Below are 7,460 nucleotides of genomic sequence, written 5' to 3' on the forward strand. Positions count from 1 at the left end.
GACGTCTGGGAAGGCATGACTTATATTAAGAACTCAAATGGTAGTGATATATGCCATGAAATATGCACACTTTGTAGATACAACTTTGAATAAACAGATCCAGAATAATCAGCGTTTTCTTTTTTTATCAGGGAAACATTCGGCAAACGGGAGTGCTTCCCAAATGCTCGGGGGACGATTCTAAATCAATTTTAGTGTTATAGTGTTAAATAGTAGTATCTAGATTCCCAGAAGGAAGAGGCATATTGATTTTGGGTCAGGAAAGGCGTTTACACAAGTGCAGATTTAACGACGTGGGTGCAATAGAACATATGCTGTTAAAGTTTCTTCATCTAAATGGCTAACATTGCTGCACAACATGCGTGCTGATGAGTCAAGATTATCGGCCACCAGTTGTAGGACTGTCCCCAGTGCGTGTGTGCGTGCGCGAAATGCCCTCCGTCCCCTCTCCTCCTCCATTCTCTGCGCCATTGTCTGAGCCGGTAGCTTTGATATTTGATGTGCTTAAACTTACATCGAGCTACACCGTGAGACACCCGATCTCCGGGCATCGGGATGAGCCGGGGAGTAGAGGTTTTTTCACAGTACACTATACTAACATAGCTATGCTAAGAGCAAAAAAGACAAAATAGGGTCGGGCGATCAGTAGCACGACCTGGGAAGGCATGACTTGGCTTTCATGTCGTGGCGTCGACATGAAAGAAGCACGGGTAGATGACATGCTCCAGTGTGTTCACGGCCATGGCTTCTTGATTAACTATCGCGCCGGGCACAGCTTTCGACCTGCTTCACGTTTCTCACGCTAAGCTTTACTGCCATTTTCTTTTTCCTGCGAGATAAGTTCTTGTTTGTGCTTACATTAGAAGTTCACTTCCATAGGTTAGACTTAAGACCTCTCGGAGAAGAGAATCGAACATGGGGAAGTGGGTCAAGTATGCGAGAAAATATAAAAAAGAATGGGAGCAAGACCCCGAGCCCAAAGTGGGTCCTGGTGCGTATACTTATACATAGTTTGCCCGTAACATGACAGATGCAGGTACTTATTGTGCTAATATCGAAACATGTTTGCCACGATGCCATCAGTGAGCCACATCACATGAATATCATCAGTGTGTTAGCTTAGCAGGTGAGGTGTCGCGCTGCTGGCTCGAGGACGGGAGTTGTATCCCCGGCCACGGCGGCCGACTTTCGATAGAGGCGAAATGTTGAAACACCCGTGTACTTAGATTTATGTGCACGTTAAAGAACCCCAGGTGGTCAAAATTAATCCGGAGTCCCACACTCCTTCATGCCTCCCAATCATATCGTGATTTTGGCACGTAAAACCCCAGTAATTATTATTATGAGCATATCAACATGGTTTGTTTTTGGACAGGAACCGGTTTTCACAAGATTAACACTGTTATCCATTTGTCGTTTACCTTTCCTCTTTGTGAGCGGTCGCGGCTTTTGCTATTTCGAGCGAGTTACGTTCGGGACGTGCTCGTCGGCGCAAACGAATGCGCGATTGTTACACTTGTGTGCCGTTTTGCGCAGCAACCGTTTAAAGTTTCGCTTACACCGATTGAGACAGTGGCTGGCATCTCTTGTATCTCACTTCTTTTTAACTCATCTTCTTGCCGTGCTGGAGACCTAAGATGGCAGCCAGGTTGATGTAAATGGAAACCATATAGAGTGTGTCGCAGGTAACCGGGCTAATCTAATTAACGAGAAAACAAGATAGGGCGATGAATCAAATAACGCGAGATATCAGGGCGATACACTGGTTTTGGCACATAAAAAAGAGCTAAGAATAATAACTTAGTTCTATCTGTCGTAAAATAAAAACACTATGATTTCGCCTTCCGCAGCTATTCACTGCAACCGTGATGTCGACCGTCCGACGGCAAGGAGTTTTGATTACAACGGGTTGTGCAAAAAATGCATGCGTTGCTGAATGTGAAAGTTTATATACATATAAAACTGCAAATAAAAATGGCTATATTTGGCTACGAAATACTTTGCTCTCTTTTTGTTTTTGGCTACATTTGGGCTACAATTATTCTAACTTTGGGCTACGCCGCCTCGTCCAACCTGGCAACACTGTCGCAGTCTCGATTCGTGAGCTCTTTAGGGGCGGATTTCTGCCCCTCTGGAACGTTCATTAGGGCGCCACTTATAGCCCAAGCAAAGCCAAGTCACAAATTTTCAGTAGACGAAATATAGCCACAAAGCCAACTCGTCGAAGTCGACGCCAAAAATTTGTTTCTGCAGCCCAATTTAACAATATATAGCCAAACCTGGCAACACTGCACTTCGATCGACGGACCTGGTGATTCAAACCAGGCTGGCAGAGTGGTTGGCTAGTGTTGCGGCTCCCTGGGCCCCGACCTTGTCCCCCGTCCAGCCTAGGCTTCATTTCCCCTCCCCTCTATATATAATAAAGTTTACCCCCCCCCCCACCCCTGCTCGAGTAGAAACAAATCTCGAAGGCTATGATTCAGCTGACTGAGCCGGCAGCGCGCCTGTGCGCCGACCTCAGTTTCTGCTATGCATTAGCGCAAATGGACGACCAGCTTTTGTGTAAAGCAAGGTCATAGAGCTAAAATCTGCTTGTTCATCGGTGCACAAGCCTCTAAAAGCGCTATAGCATTTTTTAGGATATATTGGCCTAAATGACCATCCTTAACCATGTGACATTTACGTGGTGCGCACATGAGTGCTGGGGAACTTTTCTTTCTCTCTCTTCCTTCCATTTTCTCCTTCTTTTCTCTAGGTACATAGCAAACCGAACGCCTTCTCCCTTTGAGCTACTTAAATTACTCTTATCAAATTATCTCGCTCTCCTAAAAAAATTGCAGTTTCGCCCGAAAGGCGAAGCGCGATTGCGATATGAACTAGTGGACAGCTATGCGAAGTAAAGATAGTGCGTACCACTTAATCATTTCTGGTCAATCCAAGCACCAATCTCTCAAGCAATAAATTAACATTATCTTGGTCTTTTCTGGCCTAATAGAATTGCAAGAACAGCGTGAACTCTGATCCTACAAACACAAGCAGTAGTACTGCTGACAAAGTAGCCTGTCTTTTGAGGCACCCGACGGTATACAGTAGTAAATACTTGTAGAAAATATGCTGCTTCTGATCTGGTTCTAGCTACAGCTGCAGGTAAATTATGAAGGCTGCAACAATAAATTTATTCTATTGGATGCCGATGACAGTTGGCTTCCATGGGGCTTACAGAAGTTCAGCATTTGACCGAGGAACAAAATGTAGGGTAGCAGCGTGTATTGTGGGGTCCCACAAGAGGACAAATGGTGATGCAGACTGTCACAATGGCGATGCTGAAAAATACAGTACAGAGCACATTTATATTGTTACGGTGAGATGTGTTTATTAATGGCAAATTATGAATGCGAGAGGACTAGAAACCGATGATGTCACAGTCCGAACTCACGTCGTCTTCCTTCACTTTCAAGCGTCCTCCCGTATCGTAGCAATTCCCCCCTTTGCAGACGATGCCCACCGGGCGAGTCATTTGGAATCCCGGTGGTGAAAACGTTTAAGACGGGCGACATGGACAACGTTGGTCTTGCTTGAGCGGCGGCCAGTAGACAAGAGTCGACAGATCACGTACGTGACATCACCGAGACGTGCCATAACGACAAAGGGGCCGGTGTAACGTGCCAAGAACTTTTGGTATAGTCCGCGCTTCCGAAGTGGCGTCCATAGCCACACCAAATCGCCTTTCTCGTACGATACGTGCTGATGGTGCTCGTCATAACGGGTTTTAGAGCGTTCTTGGGAGGCAAAAGTACGAAGGCGGGCGATGCGCCGGGCCTCTTCTGCGCGGCAAAGTGTTTCGGCCAGAGAAGTTTCGGCGGTTTCGGAGAACGGAAGGATAGAATCGAGAGCTGTACGCGGTTTACGGACGTATAGGAGATAAAATGGGCTGTATCCGGTGGTCTCGTGTTTTGCGGTATTGTAGGCGAAAGTTATGAAAGGCAACATAGTGTACCAAGTTTTGTGAGCGGAATCAACGTACATCGCAAGCATGTTGATGAGAGTTCTGTTGGTCCGTTCAGTTAAACCGTTAGTCTGTGGGTGGTACGGGGTGGCGTGACGAAAATGAGACGTAGAAAGCCGGAGAAGCTCTTCAACCCCATCGGCAACAAATTGCCGGCCACGATCACTGATAATAACACAAGGGGATCCATGGCGTAAAATGACGTATGAGAGCGTGAAGTGTGAAACTTCAGCGGCCGTTGCTGCACGAATCGGCGCACTTTCTGCATAGCGTGTCAGGTGATTGACGCATACTATAATCCACCGGTTGCCTGTCGTTGATCGCGGCAGAGGGCCGAGCAGATCAACACCAACTACCTCAAACGGTGAAGCAGGGGACGTGATGGGATGCAGAAGTCCGGGAGGGCCGCTAGTAGGGCGCTTGTAGCGTTGACACAGTTCTCAGCTCACAACGTACGCTGCTACACTTTGGCGCATCTTTGGCCAGAAGAAACGTTCTTGTGTGCGCTGAAACGTCCTGGAAAATCCCATATGTCCAGATGTAGGGTCATCGTGCATTACTTGGAGCACATCACGTCGCAAGCTTGTCGGCACGACTATAGTCGGATACAACTTTAGAAGACAGCGGCATTTGTCCCTCAAAGGCGGATGGACACGAGCCGGCACCAATAGGCGCGCACTTCAGGTGACGTCATGAGCCGGACGGCCGGTGTCCCCGCCGACGGAGAACATGCCTCACATGGCCGCCCTCGCTTCGAACTGGGCCGAGTCGCGTCAGCTCTGTGCGTCTCCCTTCGTCAGAGTGAATTCGAATTGTTTGTGGTGGTCTGTCATGCCGGAAATATTATTGTGAGCTTACGATGCACAATTTGTGCCGCGTGCGTTTGTTCTGAGCCGTGAGCCGGCGAAGAAAGATTGCAGCGAACATCGGTGACGCTGCGCTTCGTGTGGAAACAGGATCCGGCGGCGACATACCGCTGCAAACAAACATCGTATGTGTTTGTTCCGTGGTATTTTGTTTTGCTCCTAAGTGAAGTTACGACGAGGAGAGTTCGCCAAAGTCTGGTACCTACTGTGAGCGGCGGGTGTGTTTGTGTACTGTGCCCCTGTGTTTCTCGTCGGACGTGGTGAAGTGATGGAGCAATACCATTATCAGGATAAATGAGAAAAGCGTGCGCAGCTGAAACCAACCTGCGAATTTCTCAACAGAAAAGATTTGTGAAAACAACCTCCAACGCAACGATTCGTTGCTGCCAGCTCAGCGTGAAAACGACCGATCGTTGGCAGCAGTGTGATAAGATAGCCGAGCGTCTAGCAACGTCGTTCGAGTGTTGTGTAGCACCGTCGATTGATTGCTTTCCACCAATGCTAACAATCAGTGACTAACACGCGCTGCTTGAGCGAATGTCATTGGATTGTTAACGGTCAGGCGTTTGGAAGCAGTGTTTGTTTCCTTAATGTCAGCCTGAATGCTAAGACTGATACACTGGTGCCGTTGCAAGGGAGCTTGGCATGTATTCGCGTCGCTGTGTGGCTTAGAACTCTTCGCTCACTGCAAGCGCCAGCTGTAGAAAGCCTGCTGTGATACAAACGCGCATAAGCTGTGCTGTCAGCTCTCGACTTGCTTTCCCACAACACAGCTTTGCGCTTTGTCGTGATATGTCGCTACTAAAAAATTCCTATGACAGTGAAGGCAACAGAGCCAATGTGTGCATTAAAAAAAAGTACGACCGAGTAGGCACAGCTGCTTGTGAACTGACTCCTAATAGTTCTACTCGCGTCTGCGTTAAATGTGTGTGCGTGTTTTCTTGTGTGTTTGTGTATATTTGTTATTTTGCCCTTTTTGTATTTTAGATCTTAGTTTTCGCGTTTGTGTTCATGTGTGTGAATATGTGAGTTCTTCCGTGCGTGTATGTATTTATTCCTATTTTTATCCTTTTATTTTTGCATTTGATCTTGTAAGCATGCTGCAGCCACGACTTTCTTTATAATTCCATTAACTCGTCTCATTCAAAGCACCAAGTTCTGTGAATAGCAGGGCTGGCCTCTTCGATGTCATTAAAGCGATTCTCTCTTGTCTACCTTGCCTCCTCAGTCTGTCACCTTGCTTTGTTTTCTGCTACTATTCTGACCTTGCTTCCTGTGCTGTTGCCGCAACGTGATTAGCCAACTTGCACCAAAGAAAGTTATATCAGCTGTGACAATAGAAACATTGACAGATACAAAATGTTAAAAGCATCACATGGCTTGCACAGTTACTTCGTTTCTTACCCCTGTTAATGTGTTTATGCATCAGTACATACGGTAGCTTCCCAGAAGTGCACATGAAAAGGTGCCATATTGTGAAACAGCACCTTCCTATGTTGTTGCATTCAGTCTTAATAAACAGATGGTTTTGCTGCTTGTCACATGTGGTCGTACACATATATAACATTGTGCAGTGGGGTATCATTTCCTGTCTTGACGCTTTCATCATTACAAATGCAGTTTTCTAGTGAATGGAGTCCAGCAAAGCAGTGCTGTGAGAGCTTTTGCAACTTTCACCATTTATTACTTCCCCAATTTCACTGTCTGAATCTGTCCGTCACTTTGCCTACGGCTTGTAATGAACAAAGTGACTCACTAAAACACGTTCAACTTTATTGAGCATTTTCCCGGTACGTAAATATGACAAAAAATGCTAGCAAAGTTAATCACGTTAATAATTGTGCTTGCATTCGCATTACTTGCTCGAGTCAGATTAATAAATTGAAAATTGGCTATGACAACACTTCAATTTTCAGTGCAGACTGCTAACGGAGCCATAAAGCGTGCTCCGACTTCTGATATTTCACTATGGGACGCGTCAAACTCGACAGTGGCTGCCTGAATGAGCATTTTGGCCTCACTAAGCTAATGATGTCTTATATTTGTTCTCTTAATTGCATTACTTGTGTGAGCCAGATAACAAAATAAACAATGCAACCACATGAATGCGCTTTGGCATTCAAGCTGCTCACTGTGGCTGTCAGTTTCGTGTTGTCTGCTGCTATTTCACCACCACTCGCTATGACATGACTGCGATTTCAAGTGCAGACTGCTAACAGAACCATAAAACGTGCTCTGACTACTGCTATTTCACTATGGGGCGCGTCAAACTCGACGGTGGCTGCCTGAATGAGCATTTTGGGCCTCACTAAGCTAATGATGTCTTATATTTGTTCTCTTATTCGCATTACTTGTGTGAGCCAGATAACAAAATAAACAATGCAACCACATGAATGTGCTTTGGCATTCAAGCTGATGACAGTGGCCGTCAGTTCCGTGTTGTCTGCTGCTATTTCACCACCGCTCGCTATGACATGACTGCGATTTCCAGTGCAGACTGCTAAGAGAACCATAAAGCATGCTCTGACTAATGCTATTTCACTATGGGGCGCATCAAACTCGACGGTGGCTGCCTGAATGAGCATTTT

This window comes from Dermacentor silvarum, chromosome 1 (genome assembly GCF_013339745.2).
Source record: "Dermacentor silvarum isolate Dsil-2018 chromosome 1, BIME_Dsil_1.4, whole genome shotgun sequence".
NCBI classification, from domain to species: Eukaryota; Metazoa; Arthropoda; class Arachnida; order Ixodida; family Ixodidae; genus Dermacentor; species Dermacentor silvarum.